General features: G+C 48.8%; 1 long non-coding RNA gene across 9 annotated transcripts in view; it reads right to left on the reverse strand.

Moving 5' to 3' along the window:
- LOC137211263 (uncharacterized) overlaps positions 1 to 23,190 on the reverse strand; it is a 163,535-nt gene that overhangs the window by 112,153 nt on the left and 28,192 nt on the right. For all 9 annotated transcript variants that reach the window (XR_010936995.1, XR_010936998.1, XR_010937000.1 and 6 more), the window contains exon 3: positions 4,168 to 4,247. This is a non-coding gene — a long non-coding RNA (uncharacterized lncRNA). The remainder of the gene's footprint in view (positions 1 to 4,167; positions 4,248 to 23,190) is intronic.

Below are 23,190 nucleotides of genomic sequence, written 5' to 3' on the forward strand. Positions count from 1 at the left end.
GGTCTGGGAAGATCCCACATGCCGCGGAGCAACTAAGCCCGTACGCCACAACTACTGAGCCTGCGCTCTAGAGCCCGTGAGCCACGACTACTGAGCCCGTGAGCCACAACTACTGAAGCCCACGTGCCTAGAGCCCACGCTCTGCAACAAAAGCCACCACAATGAGAAGCCCGCGCACCGCAACGAAGAGTAGCCCCCCTCGCTGCAACTAGAGAAAGGCTGCACGCAGCAACGAAGACCCAACGCAGCCATAAATAAATAAATTAAAAAAAAAAAAAGGGTCCTCTCAAGGATGTGGTTCTCTTTTACGATTTCAGGAATATTTAATGGCATGTCTCCGAGACCTCTCAGCTGGTCAAAGGACTTCTAAGCCTCTTAAGGGTGTTACCCTACAGCATCCTAAATCTAATCCCAAGCCAGACAGGGACCCATCTCAAAATATTTGTGAGTGTGACTTTTATAAACTCCTGATTCCGGGGAAACCCATACCATGTTTATAAGGTTTGAATTGACGGCGGCGTCATCAGTTTGAACTTAAAGGGGTGGAGGTGGTTCAAAAACGAAAAGAAGCCTCTGGGCTTCCAAGCTGATGTGGGCAGGAAGCAGGCTGACGAAGCCATTCAGCAGCGAACAAGAGCCCTTTCTTGCAGCAGAGGAAGGATGCTTCCGAGGCCGGCCAATAACTGTGGAGAATAAGCCCCCGAGGGCAGGGCTGTGACCTGAAGTAGCTGGTCCTGCCCAGCTGAGAAATCCAGGGCTCTTGCTTTCTCTTTAGTGTTGCCCGGATAGGAACGGGGTGGGAGGCCGTGGGCAACAAACTTGATGAGGGGTGCTATGCCTTAGCTCTTAACTCTTCCCACATTCCTTCAAATGTCCCGCCTGCCCTGCAGCACCGTTCTGCTGGGCTGTCACATGTCCTCAGCGCTCACCCTGTGGGCCCTGGAATGGCACCCGTCACACTGGGTACGCCGCGTGTGTCTGTTGGTCTGTCTCCCCAACACGATGACTAGCTTTGTGAAGACAGGCTTGCTCTCAGCGTCATTTCTGAAACTGGTGGCGGGAATTCCACTGCTGTGTGCTGTCCTGGAGACGCGGTGTGGGTCTGAGAAGCCCTGGGGCTCGCTTCCTGTGTGGACCCAGTGCTTTCCTTAGGGTCCCTTTTTCTCCAGGGTCTGAGGTCCGGGTCTCTCGGCAAATGCGAACGTCTCTCCTCCTCTTGCGGAAGCCACCCGAGGAAAGTTGTATTTCTCTGGGTCTCTGCGTACAAGGCTCTGCTTATTCTGGGGACTCGCATAGTCACAGAAATTAGCATATCTGGCCCCAGGCTGCATCTGTCCTCAGCCAATGACCTTCAGGGAACTGTCACACTCCATGGGAAATTTCAGTGGAACCTTCTATACAGCAGCACACACATACCACTGCCTTCAACTGCATGATACTGTCACCAGCTCCCATGCCCACAACGTGCAGGGACCTGGTGAGGCTGCCCCCAAACACATATTCAAACACATCTTCTCTTTTCCCACCTTGAGCATCACAGTCATTACCTTTCTGGGTTGTTATTTTGTTATCTGAATTCCTGACTGCCCTCTAACATACGCTCTGGAAGGACAGTGTCTTGTCATTTTTGTGTTCCTGGAGCTCAGGCACTCTGGAAACGTTTGTTGAATGAATGAGTTTATAAAGGAAGCAGAGTGATATGGTGAAAAAAAGCACAGGGTATTTATTCGGGTGATCTGAGGGACAGCTCTGTCATGCACAACCTATGTGACACTGGGCAAATCTGTTTTCTCACTATAAAGTGAGGCTAACATGGCCTGGTCTGTCTCCCAGGGCTATTGTATTGGACAGGTGAGATCTACGAAAGAGTTCTTTCTCAGCAGTGAAGTCTGAATAAATACGCATTATTGTCATGGTGAAAATCTGGAAACCTGGGGCAGATGGTCAAACAACGTGTGGTCCATCCACAGCGAAGGGCACTACTCGGCAAGGAAAGTGAACCCAGCGTCTACAAACGGCAACTTGGATGGAACTCAAGGGAACTGCGCTGAGTGAAGAAAGTCAATCCCAACCACCCTATGGTCGCATTGACTTAACATGATTGAAATGATAAAACAGAGAGCAGATTCAGAATTTCCAGGGGCTAAGGAGTGAGTGGGGGGCTATGAAAGGGCAACATGAAGCATCCTTGTCATGGCAGAAATGCTGTATCTTGTGCGCATCAATGTCAATTTTCTGGTGGTGATTTGGACAATCGTTTTTCAAGATGGTATCACTGGGGAAAACTGAGTAATCTCTCTGTATGATTTCTTGCAATGGCATGTGAATTTACAGTCATCTCAAAATTAAAATTCTAAGAAGATGCATTAAAGTTATATGGTTGGATGAGAAGTTTATAAAATAACAACTTATGTCCATTGATTGCTCACGTCATGCCAGTTTATCTTATTCTCATACTGTACCATTGTTATCCTATTTTACAGATGATAAAACTGGGCACGGGAAATATTAAGGCCACAAAAATAGTAATGTCGTATTGCTGGGGTTCAGAGACATGACACCACAGTCACCTCGGCTAAGGACAACATGGCGCTCTCGGAATTTGAACCGAACATGGCTTAATCCTCAAACCACCTCTAGGTGTATTTAATTGAGTGCAAAGACCAGCAGCAATACAGCTCATTCAAAAGTCATTGTTCAGGATTTCCCTGGGGGCTGATGAACGTGTTCTGGGGGTGGGTGGTGGTTATATTTGTACATATCTGAGGATATAGTAAAAACCACACACAGAACTGTATACTTTAAGCAAGTGAATTTCAATGGGATGTGAATTATTTATCAATCAAAAAAAATCCCCCTCCCTCCAAAAAAAAGTTCTTGTGGTCTGGAAGTAAGGACTTGGCCTCTAACGGTAATGGCGGTGGTAAGGAAATTCTAAGAACGAATGATCTTATTAAATAAAAGTGGTCCACGGCAAAGACATTAAAGATGCCTGAGGTTCTGAGCCGGGTGACATGAAAAAGGAGGCACAGGAGATCACAGAGATGTGTTGAATTCGAGATGACAGCATCCCATCCTAGGGACGGCTAGTATCTGAGTCAGGGGACCGGTGTTTGGAAGAGAAGTCATAGAGCTTTCGGATCCAGAAGTAGATGACATATCTCAGGGAGACAGAATCAAGATGGAAGATCATTTATTAGGAGGAGATAGGGAGGAAGGAATTACTTTCTAGCAGAAAAATAGAGCTCAGCGTGTGAAATCGTCCGTCTCTGACAACACACTGAATTCACACTTTTCTTCTCTCCCTCAAAGGGCAAAACCAGATCCAGTGGGAAAAGAATAAGACTCAGAACAGGTAAGAAAAATCATGTTTCCCTGGGGAAACACATCACCCGGTTTCTCCTATGCACCTTTGCTGTTGCATGTTTTTTGTGGTCCTGAAAGGAGACTGAGTACCAAAGCAGGCGACTTTGGTGTTAAAAATGAATACAGTGTTCAATTTTTTTTTAAAGTAACGCATTGTAAAACCCAGGTTTTCTCAAGCTTTTCAGTCGAACTTAACAAATCTTATGATTTCACTTAGAAATCTATTTAAATTCAAGTAATTGTTTACAAAAGGACTTTAGAACTTTTGGCTAATTAAATTCCCTTGGACATTTCATAGTGCTTTTATAATGAAAATATGTTTAATTTTCTTTTTAAGCACTTTGGTTGTCTAATGAACAAAACGTTCCCAAATACTTAAACAATGTTTGCAAAATTACTGCGTCGGCCCTTACACATACGGTGAGAATTAAATTCTCTTGAGCGGGGCCGCTGGTTGCCTCTGACCACCACACAGAACCTAGCGGCCCAGGAGTGGCCTGTGATGACACACTGTTGGGAGAGGCTGGGCACAAGAAGGCAGCTGTTTCCCTGTAAAAAGCAGAACAGGCCTGGCTGACAGGATGTGGTACTAACCTGCCCGCGGGAAAATCGCAAGTTGTCCACACAGCTGGCCCTGCCTTAGGTAACACCTCCCGTGGGGAAGGTTGCCCTCTACTGGCTTATGTGAGCCCACAGGTGGGAAGGTAGACAGATCAAGGGGGTTCGGTGTTCCAGAAAAGCCTGGCAGATTGCACATATGAGCGGTATTTTACGGCATTTGTTTTTCTCTTTCTGACTTACCTCACTCTGCATGACAGTCTCTAGGTCCAGCCACGTCTCTGCAAATGGCCCAACTTCGTTCCTTTTTATGGCTGAGTAGTCTAGAAAAATGATACAGATGAACTTATTTGCAAAGCAGAAACAGAGACACAGATGTAGAGAACAAATGTATGGATACCAAGGGGGGATGAGGGAATGAGATGAATTGGGAGATCGGGACTGACATATATACACAACTATGTATACAATAGATAGCTAATGAGAACCTACGTATAGCACAGGGAACTCCCCTCAATGCTCTGTGTGGTGACCTAAATGGGAAGGAAATCCAGAAAAGAGGGGATATATGTATACGTATAGCTGATTCACTTTGCTGTACAACAGAAACTAACACAACATTGTAAAGTGACTACACTCCAAAAAAAAAAAAAAAAAAAAAAGCCTGGCAGGAAAGAATCCATAGTGTTTGAGTTTCCACTGTCTCCTGATGAGGCTGTGACGGAGCTGAGCCTCTGCCTTGCATCAGGGCCCCCTGTAAACACAGCACAGCTCCGCCATGAACACTAATACCTTTGGGTCAAATCGCCTTCACGTGATACCCACGTCGTGTGCCGGAAACCGAGCCTTGGGGATTGACTCCAAAATGGATTTTCCCTATTCCATGTTCTACTCAGTGGTAAAGAGGAAGGTTCCAGATCCTACAAGCATTTACCACATCCCTAATACGCACGAGGCAATTGCATTGATATCTCCTCCTCTGTTCCTCTGAAAAGCCTTGCGAGAGAGTTAACACTGTCACCACTTTGAGGCTGAGGACTCAGCAAAGACGTTTTCTTCGCAGCAGTTTCTGCATCTGACGCTGACGGGCTCGTTGACGAGCCTCCTGCCTTGCCGCCACTTCTCAGCAACGACTTCTAACCTTGATTCTAATACTGATTATAGCAACCGCAGGAGACCCATACCAAGCAAGTCTGTATCAGGACTAGATGACATCCTTAGAACTTCTGGATGTGGCCCGGGCCACAGGGAAGTGTTTGAAATCCGGTCCCTAGGGTCCTTGACTCTTTGGTAGAACAGGTGGGAGGTGAGGACGATGCCACCGCTGTAGACAGATGGTTAAGGCACAGTAGCTCCAGCCCTGAGGCCGGCACGGAAGCCTTCTCCCCGCCAGCCTGAGACGAGCACTCCGTCCAACGGGTCACACTTAATCTGTCACCCAGGGGAGCTGGTAAAGCTCAAGCCTGCTTTATCCTGGATGGAGCGTGAGACCAGCGGAGGCCTGTCACAGCCCGGCCGATGGCCCCATCCTGGGCACACCCCCATCGGCCTCCAACATGCCTGTGTTCAGAGCAGGGCACAGAGCCGGGTCCCTGCAGGCTCCCGTTGCCACTGGCTTCCCCGCCGCAGAGGAGGCCCCGTCCAAGTCCACAGCGTCAGGAAATGCGGGCCTTGTGTTTCTATGGCTGGGGGCTCGGGGGCGGCTGTTTAATAAGGGGATAGACTTGGCCGTTTATAAAACACCCTGGGCGGTGCTGGGGACGGTGCCATTTGCTGCAGTCGACACCCGTTCCCCCTGGAGCTCAGCCATGCCGTGTCCCCTCTGGCTTTGGAAATCACTCACTGGGAATTTATTTATTAATAGGAATCTGGGCTTGTGCCTTTAAAAGAAAAAAAAAAGTATGGGCTGAGGCACATTTATTTGTTCAGACAGAAACAAGAAAAAGCATCACTGATGGGGAGATGGGAGCCTCCACGGGTCCTCGGAGGAGCGGAACGGTGCGTCTCAATTGTTAACTTGCTTTCAAATCACCTGCGGGTCTGGTTAGAAGGCAGACTCTGACTCAGGGGGGCTGGGGGCCTGAGAGCCTGCATTTCGAACACGCTCCCCCCAGGTGATGCTGACGCTGCCAGCCTCAGACCACACTTCGAGGAGAGAGCGATGGTGGGGTTGGCGGGGGGAGCACCGTCCTCTTCAGGGTCTTCACACGCCATCGCCTCCCACAGGAAGGATGCCCCACCTTGTGGCCCAGAGTAAATGCTCAGTAAATGACACCACGCGGCTCATACATACAGTATAGAATGCAGTTAGGGGCAATGTCAGTCTCAATCTATAAATGAGAGCTGGTTTTGTTTGAGAAGCCTTGACCTTCGGGGTTAACCTATGGTGTTGGGACAATCGTGGGTGACATTTGACCCCTCTCTTTTCCTCCGACGCTTGGACCCATGGCTCCTGTGGGGTGACTTGGGACAGCGTTTCTCTGCCTGTACGTTTGATGAGGGGCCCTTCACGGTGCCCATGGGCTGCACGCAGGGTGCTCCACCTGGCCCCCAGGTATGATGTGTCCCCCCTCTGCTCTAACCCTTGAGGCTCCCAACTGGACCTCCAGGCAGCACGACAGCACCTGTGTTTGGAGCTCAGCATCCTGGGGGATCCAGGGAGGCCATGGTACAGCGTGGCCAGATTCTGCAGCTGGCAACTCCTGCATCCAGTTCACCTGCAGATTCCGGGGCCTCACCTACGACACCTAATTGAGGTTCCTGGAAGTAGGCTGGAGTCTTTCGCACACTGGATTCTGACACTGGCTTTTCTCCCTGGGAAGCCGAGGGAGGCCTCTGTGTGAGCATGAATGGCCAGGAGGTATCTGCCTGTGGGCAGCTCTCCCGTCAGCAAGGAAACCCGCAGCATCGTATGATTTTTTCCCAGAGGCACAAACACCTGCTCTGCAAGCTCTCCGCTGGGCTCCAGCTAAGGAATTGTTTTCCTCCCCTGGGCATGATGACGTGAGCTCTTTCTCCTTGGAACACCATACCCATTTCATCAGCAAACCCTTTCCTGAAGCTTTAAGATGAGGTGAGAAATGATGGTCCTAGCTTAAACACGCGACACACATAGAGAATATGACGTATCTGTATAAACAGCACCCGAATAAGCAACAAAGTGGAGAGCATAGTGCTGACAAGAAAACCCCAGCTTCCCCGGCTGGAGGGGATGGATACACAAATGCTGGGAGAAGCGGCTTGCCCTGCCCAGGAGCGGTGCGTGACCTCACTGGAGAGGAATATCGCATCGGGAAAGAAAGGTACCAGGTGGTCCAGGCCAGATCTTCTCACTGTGAGAGACTGGGTGCTCTGACCAACACTTAAGATGCTTTCCATGCTCCCATGAAATCAATGCCTTTTTTCCCCCTGCTGAATGAATGTGGGGATTGCGCCAGAATCAGAAAGATTTCTGCGGATTTCTCCTAGAATTTCCAGGGTCTGTAAATCCTGCGCTGGCTGGGAGCCTACTTAGATTATTTTTAATGCAGAAAAGGATGTATTTGAGCATCTGGCCTAGAAATGGACTAAATCTGTCCATAGCCTAATTGGTTTGGAAAGAGCTGGAAGACAAATTGAGATTGTGGGTGTAAACAGAAGAAAAGGTGGCAGAAGGGGAGCCAGATGGATGAGCTCAGACACAAAACACACACAAACAAAAGCTGCTTGGGACACCAGAGGAGCACGTGGGCATCTGGGGCCCAGAACCGCACTGGTATGAGGGTCCTCCTTGGCTTGGAAGCGTCTAGACGCAACGTCTGGCTCCAAGGACGTTCCCTGCATCTGAAGAGCGGGAATCAAAACCAGCTTCCACAGGGGGTGATCCCTGGCCACACTGACAGGTGGCCCTCAATCGACCTGGGTAGTGAATTCAGAACACAAATCACAGAACCATCACTCGGTTCCTTAGAGAATTCAGGCTCGAGGCTGAGGCAGGGGCATGATGGGAGCCAGAGATTTGGAGAAGATGGCTTCTTGGTTACTATATATAATCGTGTCTGTGTGTGTAGCGTTCCAGGGCAGCCCAAGTGTATTTTGTTTGCAGCCCCGTCAGCATGGTGCAGAGCATCCTGCATGTGGGGGGACCATCAATGCTCGTTTGATGACAGTGATGCAGGTGTCTGGTGGTAGAGATCGCCTTATTTCATAACGCCTTACTGCAGCAAGGCGGGGTGAGGGGCAGGCATCGATAGTTAAACACATCTACTTCTGAACCGTACCGCGTGCTCATGAGTCAGCAGCGACCGTGAGAAGCTGTTGTCCTAAAGGCATCACTTCTATCTCCACCCAGCAGATACTTATGATGTAAAAATAATAAATTTTTCATTGGTTTACGAACACTGAAACCATTTTCTGAGAGTACATAAAAGAACCTGGGAGGGACAGGCACGGCGAGAGATGACTCCAAGCCAGGCGCCTTTAACAGCCCAACAATGAATAGTCATGCTGCCCTTTTCAGAGCTGCGACGTGTGACCCACCCGATTAGGCCTCCGAGAGGCTCATCCTGAAGGCCCACAGTTCGTGCCATCCCTTTCATGTTTGTCATGACAAAGCTGTGTTTTCTGCGCCCGCTTTCCTTTGCAGTTTGCACCCTGTGCAGTCAAATTCCATGCTTCCAAAATGAAAAATACAACTGCCAGTTTTCATCTCTGGGGGAAATGAGTCTTATTTCTCCCATAAATCACGAGCACGCTTCAGCTGTGAACAGAGCATTAGCAACTCTACAACTAAATTAACTTCACTTCCTGGTGAGACCCGAGGTTGCTGAGGGTGATTGGGGAATTTTGATTTAGGGAAGGGGAGGCAGGTGGCTTCACAGTGGATGTGAGGTGCAACCATTTCCAGTTGAAGGCAGGACGTTCACGCCTCTGCCGCTTTGACTAGGGGTGGCCCATGTGCGTGCCTGATGTCACAGGGTAATTATCAAGGGCACCGCTCTCACTCTACAAGTGTCCCGTTTAGGTTGATATTATCAGTCTAATTAAATTGCAGATGAAATAAGGAGAAAGAGCTTGTTTTGTGACAGAAGCCAGGCAGACACAAAAGGCCACATATTATGTGATTCCAATCACACGAGTTATCCCTAACAGGCAAATCACAGAGAGCGAAAGGAGGTGTGTGGTTGCCAGGGGCTCGGCATGCTGGGGGGAAGTGGGGGGTGACAGCTAATGGGGGCGACAGGCTTCTTTTTGGGGGGAGGAAAAGGTTCTAAAGTTGATTGTGGTGATGGTTACAAGACTCTGAATATACTAAAACCATGGAATCATACACTTTAAATGGGTGAATTATATCACATATGAATTCATATATTATATATTGTATAATGTATGAATGTATGAATTGTATAATGTATGTATAATTCATATATTATACAATTCATGTAATATATAAACATATGAATTGTATATATTCATACAAGGAATATATGAATATATTGTATAATATATGTATAATTATATGTATAATATATTGTATAATATATGAATTCAAGCCGCTATATTGAAACAAAAGCTTAAAAAGAGTTAAACCGGGGTGGAGGGAGGAATAAATCAGGAGATTGGGGTGAACATATACACACTACTATATATAAAATAGACAATCAACAAGGACCTACTGTATAGCACGGGGAACTCTACTCAATATTCTGTAATAACCTACATGGGAAAAGAATCTGAAAAGAGTGGATATATATATATATGTATAACTGATCCACTTTGCTGTACACCTGAAACTAACACAACATTGTAAATCAACCATAATAAAATATTTTTTAAAAAGAGTTAAACCGCAGAAATACCGGAAGAGAAAGACAGAAAAAGTCTTGGGCCCTGTGTTTCTGCCGGCGAGAAACACTCTGTACTTGAAAGGCTGGTCCCTCTGAGGAGAGGTTGTCTTCACTTTGAGGGCATGTGGTAACCCCTGCTGGCCTCTGGGGGGCCCCAAGTCACAACGCCTGCGTTTTTCTGAGGCTTGCTGGTGCAAGAAAGGGAGTGTGAGCTTCCCCACGGTCACCGCTGAGAGTCAAGGTGTGTGCATTTGCCTTTAGAAGATGGAGGGGTTGGTGGCGAACCAGCAACCTGAAGGTGGGGATGGCAGGCGCACAGAGCCCAGCGGCAGCGGGTGGCTGCAGGGAAGGTGGCAGGAGATCCTGATTGGGACCTGCCCGGCTTTGCTCACGCCCATGGCCAGTGGGCTCCCATTAGGGAGGGGAAGGGAGGAGTTCCAGGGCGGCGGGGGTGGGGGAGGTAGTTTTGGGGGATAGGAGTTTGTCCCCCCAGGGGAATTAAGCCCATTATTCTACATGTAGCACAGAGTCAGAGTGGGGACAGATCTGCCCAGTTAGGTTGGGAAACTGTAGGATGCACAGGACAACCACGAAGGGTCCACTTGACGAGAGGACCCTCAGGCCACATCCTCTGAAAGAGATAATGGGACCTGGAATGCATCCCAGGCCCCATCCAGCCACCAGCACTGGGATCCTCATTCAGGGGAACGGAGCTGAACTTGAAACTTGGGAGAAGACTGAAAATTTACCTTGTGATGAAGACAGAAAATTTATCTTTACATTTTTATATCCTCACCCCCTCGGACAGGGTCTGGCACTCAGCAGTGGCTGTTTGGACGGACAGATAGATGGCTGGATGGGTGAACAGCACACACCGGGCTCAGATGAGCAGAAAAGGCTACCAGGGCTGCACGGTGTCCCAGCTGAAGGCCAGGGTATTACATGTGGGTCACCAACAGAGGGCGCTGTACGCCTGAAAGAGCAAGGCCAGGCCCGGGGCCAGAAGCCTGCTGGGCGCAGGGGTGGTGGAGCTCTGGCTCCCTGCAGACCAAAGGTGGAGATGGGGCGCTCAAACGTGGGAGCTGGGGCAGGCACTGAACCCCAATATCCACACACTTGGGGCGGGGAGGAGACAGACGCGTTCTCCTCCCTGGGCACTTCCTCAGCATTAGGAAAGGAAGCCAACCGCCTGGGCCCAGAGCAGGATCCACGGCGGGTCTGTTCACCTGTGCGCCCCCCAGCATCCTGAACGAGGGCCGGCACACGGAAGGCACACAGTCACTGTTTCTCAAGTGTAATGAATTAATGAAGGCGCCTAGGAGGACGAGATCGCAGCTGGACCATACTGTTCTTAGACTGTATCTGAGTGTAGTGGGCTGGCCAAAAAGTTCCTTCGGGTGTTTCCGTAAAACCTTGTGTGCCTTGTGTACCAGAGTTACACATCAACCCCCATAAACCACTGGGTGGGGTCTGTACCTGGGCTGGTCTTTCCACTGGATGGAGCTTGACAAGACCAAGGGGGGCCCAGCGTCATAAGAAGGACCGTTTCTGGGCGATCAATCCCTACTCATCCGCCCTCCCCGCTCCCTGAACCACATCCACAGAGACAGGGCAGACAAAGCAAAGGAGGAACGGCAGGGAAAGCAGCGCAAAGCCCTCCCGTGAGGGCTGGCACGTGAGGCCACAACATCTTCACGTGAGCGATCCCAATTCCTCCGACATCCTGCGAGTCTGGGATGGTGGGACCACTGGGGATCCAGGAGTGAATGAAACGGAGCTGCGCAGATGTGCTGCGGAGCCCTCATCACGGCGTTCCCTGCTCTTGCACGCCCCTGGGTCTATTTCCTTCTGCAACGCAAGTCCTTGGCTTTACTGTCCTTCTTTACCGTGGTCAAGGAAAGGGGGCACTGAGCCGCGAGGGGGCCGCCTGGGAACTCGCCTCCCGGGCCGAGGGCGAAGCTCACACCGGCCTCAGGCCCGCGCTGCAGGCGGCAGCCTCACCCGCTGGAGGGCGGCTCAAGGACAGATGTGAAACCAAACCACAAGAGTGGTGCCTCCCAGGGAGCAGGAGATTGTGCCGAAGGCGCTGGCTGCTGCAGACGCCAGTGGAAGAGGAAGAGGACCTGAAAGCGTTCTTTTTTCTCTTGTGGGTTTGGAGCGCTCTGTAAGCTGGAGCTGCTGAAAGCACTCGCGGGCTCGCTGTTTCTGGTTTTAAATTCTCCTGGGACGAGCTCCACAGAATCTCAAGGCTTTAGCACCGACAGGAAAAAGAGTAAGAACTTCAAAGTCTCCCTTCATTTAGTGAGAAGAAACTGTGGTGGCGAGTGACTGGCTCCTACCTCCACACACACACACACACACAGTCCCTCACACACACACGTTCAGTCTCACACACACGTGTACACACGCGCACACACATTCAGTCTCACACACATGCACTTTCAGTCTCACACACACGTCAGTCTCACACACACACGTTCAGTCTCACACACATGCACACACACGCACATTCAGTCTCACACACACGCACACATTCAGTCACACACACGCACTTTCAGTCTCACACACACGCACGCCCGCACACAGACACACAGACACAGGAGAAAAAGAGCAGTAAGGACGAACCTGCCCATCCCTCTGGCATCTCGCTGTGGCTACTCAGCTCAGAGGACCAGCTTGTCCCCTGGTGGGTGTCCCCATGGAGCCCCAACCATGCGGTGCCTCCCACCCCTCGAGAACCTGGAAACTGTGCTTAGAGCGAAACTAGAAAAATCCACACGGAAAAGATGGGATTAGCCCTCTGTGGGACTTGCTGGTAGACATGTGACTAAAGAAACTGGAATCACTCAACACTCAAGGCGGGTCAACGAGGAAAACGGGCCTGTGCGACGTGGACGCAGCGGCTCCATCAGGGCCCGTTCGGAGAAGGGCCGGGAGAACCCCCGGGTGACTCCGGAGCCTAGAGCTCCAGAAGAGAGGGAAGAAGAGGAGAGAGGGAAGCAGCGAAGACACACCGACCTGCGCCCCACCTCTCCGCACCCGCCAGCAGGGTCGAGGGGCCTGGCTGGACCCCCAGAAGCTGCCCAGAGTGCGGCGGGAGGAGGGGTCCACCCCAGTGCCGAGCGGGGGCCTTTCTGAAGCTGGACCACGGCCAGCGTCCGTCTCCGGCCCAGGGCTCTGCTACAAGGGACAGCACACTGGACAGAGGTGGCCTCCCCTTCTCGGTTGCATTTCTCCCTGGAAATAGGGAACCCCTTGCCCTGGGGATGGAGCGGGTGCAGTGTAGCTAGTGAGTCAGGCCTCATGATGAGGGGCAGTAGAACCTTCTGTCAGTTTCTAGGGATGCTTTACTAATGACCACAAACTGGCAGCTTAGAACGACAGAGATTCCCCTCTCCACCATGATTCTGGAGGCCGAAAGTCCAAACTCAAGGTGCTGGCCAGACCCTGCAGCTGCTGGAGGCCCCAGAGGAGGACCCCTGCCTTCCTCTCCCAGCTGCCCTGCCTTGGGCTGACCACTCCAGCCTCTGCTTCATCTTCTCGCGCCTTTTCTCCCCCGTGTGTCCGTGTCCCAGACCTCCCTCTGCTCTTATAAGGACACCTGTCATGGGACTTCGGACCCACTCTAAATCCAAAGTGATTTCATCTCTAGATCTTAAGCTTAAATACATCTGCAAAGGCATCTTTCCCAGGTTAAGTCTACAGTCACAGGTTCTGGGAGTTGGGACTTGGGCGTACGTTTTGGGGGCCTCAGTTCCACCCACCACACAGAGGCACATCAGGGTCCCGGGCCTGCCATGGGATGCCAGCATCTGGAGGGGGCACACCTGGAGGAGCGCCAACCCATGGGACTGTCTGGGGGCAAACTGCCTTCGCCAAGGGTGCCCCTCCCTGTCACATCTGGCTCTTATTTTAAACTGATTTTGCTGGCCAGTTCAGTTCCACCTTTGGATCTAGAAAAGCACGTGTCTAGGGCCTCTGCTCGGACTACACGCTCAGCCTTGAGGGTCACACCACCTAAGAGATGGAACCTACTTTAACAAACAGTGTGAGGAATTTCTCCTCCACGGCTCACATCTCAGCCACCCCCTAGGAAGGAGCTCCTGGAGAGGGCTGGGTGCGCTCAGGTGTGCAGCCAACGAGAGGCCAGGGTGAACGCTTTCATAAAAACCACAATTTCCCCACCTTTTCCCCTAAGGGGAGCATAAATAGGGATCGGCCTGACTCTGCCAATCCTGGGTCTCCCTTCTGCTTCGGCCTTCAGCCCTGATGGTGGCGGCCAGCTCCCCAAGGGGTGGCGGCTTCTGCCTCAACAGGACCAGCCTCGGGGCAGCTGCCGGGCCCAGGGAGCAGCTCTGCCAGCGCCCGGCAGGCCAGGAGCAGATGCTGAAAGTGCACAGCCACCCAGAGGCAGGGGTTAAGACCCCAGAGTCGAGAATCAGGGTTTGGGTCCTAGCTGTTCTGCTGCCCAGGCACACGATCATGGGCACATTCCTCAACCTCCCGACCTTCACCTGAAAAATGAAGATTGTAAATTTTCCAGGTAAGCTACTTAACGTTACGTGTGCCTGGCTCCCAGGGTGTGTTCAAAACATGCTTGTTGTTCTGGTTACGATTATAAAGAGAGGGGAAATTCACCGATCACACCCCTTTATCTGGCCTCTCAAAGCTCAGTGCTAATGGACTGGAAACTGAATTGTGAACCACTCACTTCCAACCCAGGAATTCTTCCACTTTCTCACCTATTTGCCATTAGAGATTTTTTTTCTTTCTTTTCAAGCACCCAGAGACACTGAGAGTTTCTCCTGACGGTCTGATTTAGGTAAATTGCAAGGTTGGTTTTCTAGTTCTAAGAAGCCAAGAGGAAGGAAGCTATTAGAAAATCCTCTGCCTTGTCTCCTAACCGCCGTCCTGGCTATCGGGAAGGATTTCTGTCTACCGCCTTCTCAATCCGCAGCTCCCTCTCGGCGTCCTCTGAATGGGAACTAATTTCTTTCCAACAGGGTGGCCTGTGGAACTTCCGGCAGAAGGCCTGGCAGATAAAGCTCCACTCCTGAGGCCGTGGAAGAAAAGACCAAATGCCTCTCACAAGTAGGGTCCCGGCGACCTCAAGAGACGGCCCAGCACACCACCCTTCACTCCTGTCCTTGTTCCACAGTTAGGTTGCAACCTGCCTCTCCTCACCTCCCCCAGCCCCGCCTGGACGGACCTGGTCCACCTACCCGCAACTGACCCCCACTCACCCTCCCCCCACCCCGGTCACGCTGCTTTTCTTTCTTTCCCTCAAATGCCCCAAGGATTCCGCCCCAGGGCCTTTGAACTTGCTGTGCCTGCCCGGCAGAGGCATTCTCCCCGGGATCTGTGCAAGGCTGGCTCCCTTTCATCCCTCAGGTCTGTCCTCAGAAGTCACCTCCTCAGAGGTTATGCCACCACACTTCATTTGCAAGTCAAGCAGCCTGTTTTCTTGTCTTCACAACGCCTCTCTGTACTTTGAATTGTCTTATTTATGTGTTTACAAGTTTCTTGTCTGTATTCTCCGAGGAGGACAAAGCTGTTGAGTGGTACACACTGTAAAGTTCCCGAGCGCAGAGGATGACGCGCTGGGAGGAGAGAGGATGCGGGGGGGACCTCATGGACATGGTGGCTACCAACGGCGCTGCTGTTTGGGTAGCTGAAGGATGGGAACGGCATTGCGGGTGAGGCACCAGCACACGCGACGGCTCCGAGGGCGGCACGAAGGTGAAGCTTTGGGGCCCAGAAGTCCACACTGGGGTTTCGCAGAGAGACGTTACTACTGTTACTCTATAGCAACGTCAAGGGCAGCCGCGGGCAAGGTGGAGGGGAGCGCAGGAGACGGCAGGCGTGGAGACCCTGGGCTCCCAGCCTGTGCTGGAGCAGGAAATGAGTCACCAGAGGCTCCTCGAAGGAGAGCCCACAGTCAAGCTACAAGCCCTGACTTCCACATAGAGGGGGGCATGATTAAGTGCTGAGTGGGCGGGCGGGTGAGTCAATCAGAAAGGGTGGGAAAGGCGAGCTCTGGCAGAGCTGGTCCCACCTTGGCGACAGCGCACATCTGTGTGTCTGCCTGGAGTCAAGGTTGCTGCCGCTCAGGAGCAGATCTTCCGCAGTTTCCTCTCTTTATGGGATTAAGCTGAACTGTTCACTCCCTCACCTGTGCTTTAAGGAAACCGCGAGGGTTATCCGGCTAATCTTTCCAAAGGTCTGTGTAGACCCTCTGTACAGAATGCACCAAAGGTGACTGGAATTGTGATACTGTATCTTGAATTTATGTGGTTATTTTGAAAGCCTGGAGAGCCTTATTGATGAGGGAGTGGATTTTCTCATAGTATAATTCAACTTTCATTTCTTTGCCTCCAGAGACTATATATAAAGTGAACTCTGAACTCAATATCTTAATCGGGATCATTTATTCAATTACTGGGTTGCAAATCTTTTTATTATTCAGTTGCACAAGTTCTTGATATGTTCTAAATACAAATCCTTTGTCAGGTATCTATCTGTGTATCTACCTACAGATGTCCCTATCTATCATCTATCTATCTACCTATCTATTATCTATCTACCTACCTACCTATCTATTACCTACCTATCATATCTATGATCTATTTATAGATATCCCTATCTACCTATCACAATTTTTTCCCCAATCTATGGCTTACCTATTAATTTTCTCACAGTGGCTTTTGATGGGCGGACATTTGAATTTTATGAAGTCAATGCTTCATAAAAGAAAACATTGGTTAGTGTTCTCTGTGTCTCATCTGAGTAAATTTTGCCTATCCTAAGCTTGCAAAGATACTCTCCTATGCATACTTCTAAAACCTTTATAGTTTTGGCTTTTACATTCAGGTTTCATAATTAGTTTGGGGTATGGTGTGAAGTAAGGTCAAGATTTATTTTTTTCCATATGGACATCCAGCTGTTCCAGCACCATGTACGGAAGAGACTTTACCCCATGGAATTGCTTTGGCAGCTATACTGAATACAAGCTAACCATGTACCATTGAGGGTCTATTAATCCCACTGATGTCTAGGTATATCCTTACGCCAATACCATACTTTCTTGATTAACGCACCTTTATAGTAACACTTGACATTTTGTTCAGAATTGTTACTACTTGACAGTTTATAGTTAATTTATAGTAACTTTGAATCTCATTCAAAATTGTTTGGCTATTCTAAGTTCCCTGTTCTCTATAAATTTTATTTTTTTTAAGATTTTTTTTTTGATGTGGACCATTTTTAAAGTCTTTATAGAATTTGTTACAGTATTGCCTCTGTTCTATGCCTTGGTTTTTTGGCCATGAAGCATGTGGGATCTTAGCTCCTGGACCAGGGATCGAATCCACACCCCCTGCACTGGAAGGCAAAGTCCCAACCAATGGACCTCCAGGGAAGTCCCCTTTATTTATAAGTTTTAGAATCAGCTTGTAAATTTCTACAATAAAAGCCTTCTTGGATGTGAATGGGATTTTGCATTGAATCTATAGAACAATATGGGGAGAAATGACATCATAACAATATCGCCTTCCAACCTGTGGACAACCTACTTATTTGGATCTTCTTTAATTTCTCTCAGAAGAGAGGTTGGAAGGTGGTCGGAGGCTGGAAGAAGGGGCATCCCTGGGTCTGTTCCGTCCAAACACCACTGAAGCAAGAGCAGATCTGTGGGTCCGCCGGGTGCACTGCCTGTTGTTAACTAGTTTTGGTATCAGTGTCTGTCATTCAAGGTTGAATCAGAGAAACAGAATTAGGAGGAGATACATTAAGAGATTTATTGCAAGGAATATGTGATTGTGGGAGCAGGTGAGGCAAGTCTGAAATCCAGATATTAATATAGACACTCAAGCTTTCTTATGATTGGTGTATATGTTATATATTTTCCCATAATTTTAACCTATTTATACCTTTATATTTAAAATACATCTCTTATAAATAGAATAAAATTTGATCTTGCTTTCTTTATCCAGCCTGACAGTCCCCTTCAATTGAAGTATTTAGTCCACTTAAACTTAGTGTAACTTTTGAGATCTTTGTGTTTAAGTCTAATACCTTCCTATTTTTTTCTGTTGGTCCCATCTGATACCTCTCTCTCTCTTTGTTGCCCTTCCTGATTTCTTTTGATTACCTGAGTATTTCTTAGTATTCAGTTTTTCTTTTTTAATTGGCTTTTTAACTGAACCTCTTTATTTATTTATTTATAACGTATTAATTAAATACCCGATGTCTTCATTGGAAATAAGTTCCTCAAATCTCACATCGGCCATGAGATTCTCTGAGAAGGTGGCATGAGCTAAACTAGTACAGGAAGAGTCAGGGACCTCTAGGGGACTAACAGTAAGACGCTCTGCCACAATGCGTGAGAAGAAAGGAGGACTGATCAGAGGGCTGGAGGGAGAACCGGAGGAAAGCAGGGTGTTGGAAGTAAAGGCAGACAAGAGTCTCAAGACAGAGGTGGTTGGTGGTCAAGAGGTGACTTGAATAGACATTTCTCCAAGGACATACAAATGGCCCATATGCACATGAAAAGAGGCTCAACACCACTAACGATTAGACACATGCAAATCAAAATCACAATGAAGATACCACTTCACAGTAATTACAATGGCTATTATCCACCCCATGTCCCCCTCCAAAAAAACCCAGAGAATAAATATTGGCAAGGATGTGGAGAAATTCGAACTCTCACACGTTGCTGGTGGAAATGTAAAATGGTCCAACCACTGTGGAAGACTGTAGAGCAGTTTCCCCCAAAATTAAACACAAAATTGTGACATGATCCAACAACTCCACTTCTAGTTATAAACCCCAAAGAACTGAAAGCAGGGACTGGAACAGATATTTGTACACCAATGTTTACAGCAACATTATCCACAACAGCCAAAAGGTGGAAACAAGTCAAAAGGGCATTGTCGGATGACTGAACAAACAAAATGTGGTACACATACAAAGTAATGTTATTTAGCCTTAAAAAGGAATTCGATTCTGATACATGCTACAACATAGATGAACTCTGAAGACACTATGCTAAGTGAAATAAACCAGACACAAAAGGACAAGTATTATACCTAGAAGAGTCGAATCCATAGAGACAAAATGTAGAATAGTGGTTACCACAGCCTGGACGGAAGACAGAACGGGGAACTGTTTAATGGATACAGAATTTCAGTTTGGGATGATGAAAAAGTTCTGGAGATGGATGGTAATGATAATTACTCAAAAGTGTGAATGTACTTAATGCCACTGAACTATACACTTTAAAATGGTAAATGGTAAGTTTTATGTTACGTATATTTTACAATAATAAATAATAAGTACCGCATTCCTTCTTTTATAGAAAGAAACAGCACAGATACCAAGGAACTTGCTCAAAGTTGTACTGGGGGGGGGGGGTGGCCAGAACCAGAATTTGCACACAGAGCGAGTTCAAAGTCTACTGTCTGTTGACCTGAAACAAAAAGACTGCCAGATATATTTCTCCAGCAAAAGTGGGTTTATCTGAGATCAGCAGAGGATGGCAATTTGGGGTCTGCAACCATGGTGAGCTACGGGGGCAAGTCCCTGCACAGCAAGGGAATGAAAATGCTTTTATCAAGAGGAAGAGGGAGCTGGGAGGGCTAAAGTAAACAGAGTCCACGGCTTTTCATTGGCTGAGCCCTGGCCTGGGAAGAAGCGGAGTCTTCCTTCTTCCTGTTGGGTTCTGCTGTTCTCACAGGATGTGAGAGCTCCCCCTCTGGGCTCCTGACTCTTTTTCATTGAGGTTTCTGTTTATTAATTTTTGACAAGTCTTAATTATTCACTATATTGTCTCGTTCCAAGATATTTACTGTGGTAATGTTTATAACAGCAGAAAGGTACCTTTTGATATCTTTTCCTTGAAACTTTTTCTGTAAGAAATAGCTTGCCCTCTTGAGAATTCATCACACCCATCACCCCGTTAGCATTAAAGGCATTGAGGAATCTAAAAAAATCCCTCTCAGGCACTTTGCCAGTCGGTATTCTTCCTCAAAACCCAGATCCTTAGTCTAATCATGAGGAAACATCAGACAAACCCAAATTAAGGAACATTCTACAAAATATCTGGACAGCACTCTTCAGAACTGTCAAGGTCGTGATAAAACAAGGAGAGACTGAGAAACTGTCAAAGACTGGAGAGACTATGGGGACGCGAAGACTAAGTGCCAGGTGGGATCCTGGGCTGGATCCTGGAACTGAAGAAGGACATTAATGGACAAACTGATGAAATTCAAACATGGTTGGAGTCTAATCGGTGGTACTGACCAATGTTAATTCCTTAGCTTTGACAAACCTACTACGATCATGAAAGATGCTAATATTAGTGGAAACCACATGGAGGAAATATAGGAATTCTGTATTGCAACTTGTCTTTAAAACTAGAATTATTACAAAATATAAAAGTTTATTTAAAAAGGTGTTTTTAAAATAAAGATAAATATTTGACTGTCTGGATTTCTTTTAGAAATAGAGAGGAATCATTTTCTTGATAATAATAAAATTAAAAGTGAAAAAGTGAGGCTTTTGGAAAAGTGGAATAACTTCTTCAGGGTTGAGGCTACAGAACTAAAGCCACAGAGAATCACAAACATCACAGAGTCAGAACTGGTCCTTCTAATAAAGATTAAAATAAACATCAAGGGCTTCCCTGGTGGCACAGTGGTTGAGAGTCCGCCTGCCGATGCAGGGACACGGGTTCGTGTCCCGGTCCGGGAAGATCCCACATGCCGCGGAGTGGCTGGGCCCGTGAGCCATGGCCGCTGATCCTGTGCGTCCGGAGCCTGTGCTCCGCAACGGGAGAGTCCACAACAGTGAGAGGCCCGCGTACCGCAAAAAAAAAAAAAAAAAAAAAAAAAAGGTACCTTTCTTGTGTATTCTTTGTTTTCCTATATGTTTTCATCTCAACCCTATTTGCTGACTGATGTCTGAGTCTGTCCTCAACGTTTTTAAAGCTGGCTCAGCAATGAAGGGTCTTGGCCTTTTCCTGCTCCTTCGGTACAAGCACCCCCTGTGGTGCTAGCTGCAGAGGGAGGGGCCGGAGTCTCCAAGGAGATGAATACAGGCCCCTGCTCTCAAGCTCACCTTTAGTTGGAGAGACGAGGTACTGCAGACTGAACCAACTTGGTTTCATGTTGGTCGGGTCCTTTCTGGTGGATGACGGTGGCTTCAATGACCCAGGATGCATGGAAGGATGCAGGTGCCTCCTGCCAACCCCCACCCCACCCCCACCAGGTGGTGTGTTGCAATAAGAGCCATATTCCCAAACGTGAAGCAACTTCTGTCAGCAAGCAGGTAGAACTCCAACCAGTCTCTCTGGCGTAATTTTGGTGAAGTCCCTGCACTCTGTTCTTTCAGGCTCTCTAACGGACACCTTGCATGAAAGCTTCACTAGAGGCAAATGCAACTGTATCCCGACAATAAGTCAGCTCAATCAAATCAGATGGCAGAAGCCTCCAGGAAATGGAAGACCCCAGCCAAGGGGGAGTGAGACCTCAGGCTCCCTCGCTTCTGCCCGTGACAGGACAGCAGTGCCTGTACAAGTCTTTGGATACTGACCGTTCTAGAAGTGAAAAATTGCTTCCACATCCCTTAGCCAAAGAGCAAGGCCTCTGGCGTAGACGGCAACAAGGATGCTGGAAGTTGCTGCAGCCCCTCTGGGTGGTGAACTTTTCATGTTTGATCACCACCCTAGATGAGTGAGTTCCTGACCAAGATACTTCAGATACTAACTAAAAGCTCTAGGCTGTGGATTAAAATTTATTTACACACAGATGTTATCCTGTTAGAGAAAATATGACATGGAAAAGGAAATAACTATAATATAGTATGGCAGGAGAACCCAAATACGTAGGTGGATGACGACTGGGGGAGGCTCACGATGGGGGCTTAGAGAAGTTTCCAGAGAAGGCACTCTTCAGCAGATCTCCAGAGGATAAGAGGCCACTGATCAGGGGCCGAGGGGAGACAGGGATTCCAGGTCGAGGGGGCAGCCGTGGAAGGACACAGAGGGAGGAACGGGGTCAGGGAGAGGCCGGGCATCAGGGAGCACAGAGGGCAGGGCTGGTGGAAACAGGGACCGGAAAGGTGAGGGAGTGCAAGTCTTGAAGGCGTTGGACACTAACCAATCTCAAGGCCTTTAACAACAAAGAGCTTCATTTGGGGGTCTTAAGAACTGCAATTCGGGAGACACAGATTCGGGTAAACCGAAGAGTCAGGGGCTTATAAAGGCAAAAGCCACGAGGCTGTTCTCCGACCCAAGAAATGAATATTTGCTCATAAGGGACCGGGTAGGGGCCTGATAAGCAGATAGGCTATCATGAGGAGGGTAAGGGTCTGATACGTATCTTGAGTTTCTGGCGGATGTTCTGGATGTCTTCGTTAGGACAAGCGGTCAAAAGTTCAGATTCCACCCCGGCTGAGACGTGCGTAAGCCTCAGCGGCCACACTGTAGACAGCTCTCTTAGCAACACCAACTCCATTCTGATTTTCGTTTCACAAAGGTCACCCCAGAGAGACGAACGTGGATTTGGAAGCCATGAGATGTGCAGTAGAATTGAAAATGCATGCTCAGAGTTCTAGAAGATGTTATGGAAAAACCCGAACGAACATTTTGGCCATCCCAATATTTTAGAGTGATATCTCCGGCCGTCACATGGAAGGAAGGTGGGAAAAGGAACCGGAGTCAGGGTTAGACCAGTTAGAACTTGCAAAAGAGTAACGATAAAGTCGCCGCAGTGAGTACGTACACTGAGCCAGGCTCCGTTCTGAGCACTTTCCGTAAATTAAATCCTTTCATCTTCACCACCTTATAAGGATCATAAGGTTACCATCCCCATGTTAGAAATGAAGAAAGCGAGGCCCAGAGGAGGCTGCCAGATGAAATACGGATGCCCCATTACATGTGAATTTCAGATAAACAAGGAATGCTTTTTTAGTCTACATACCTCCCACGCAATATTTTATTTGTTAAATCCGGCACCCCCGGGCCCTGAAAGGTGAAGGAAGTTGCTCAAGGTGGCATGGCCACCAAGTGGCACCGCCAGCACTGGAATCGGGTGGGCAGGTGCCAGCTGGCTAGGCTCCACCCGCCTCCGCTCAGTGGCCTGCTTCTGCCGCGCGGGCGCACCCAGGCGGGCTCCCTGCCCACGGACGGGACGGGCAGCGCAGAGGGCGAGCCGTGGTCAGGCCGTTAGAGTTAATCAGCGGGCAGCCCTTGGTTTGCCCCTCCACTCATCCTGTTCTCAGAGAGCCTGTTTTCTTAGGACAGGTCTGCAAAGCTCCCCTAAGCCATCTTAATGATTAGAGCAAAATCCATGCCCTGTGACCAAGTAACTAAATCCCCCGCATCTCCAAAGCTCTCTCTGCCCGAAGGGATCTGAACATCTTTAAGGGTTCCCAGCGCCCA

The sequence above is a fragment of the Pseudorca crassidens genome, chromosome 18 (assembly GCF_039906515.1).
Source record: "Pseudorca crassidens isolate mPseCra1 chromosome 18, mPseCra1.hap1, whole genome shotgun sequence".
NCBI lineage: Eukaryota > Metazoa > Chordata > Mammalia > Artiodactyla > Delphinidae > Pseudorca > Pseudorca crassidens.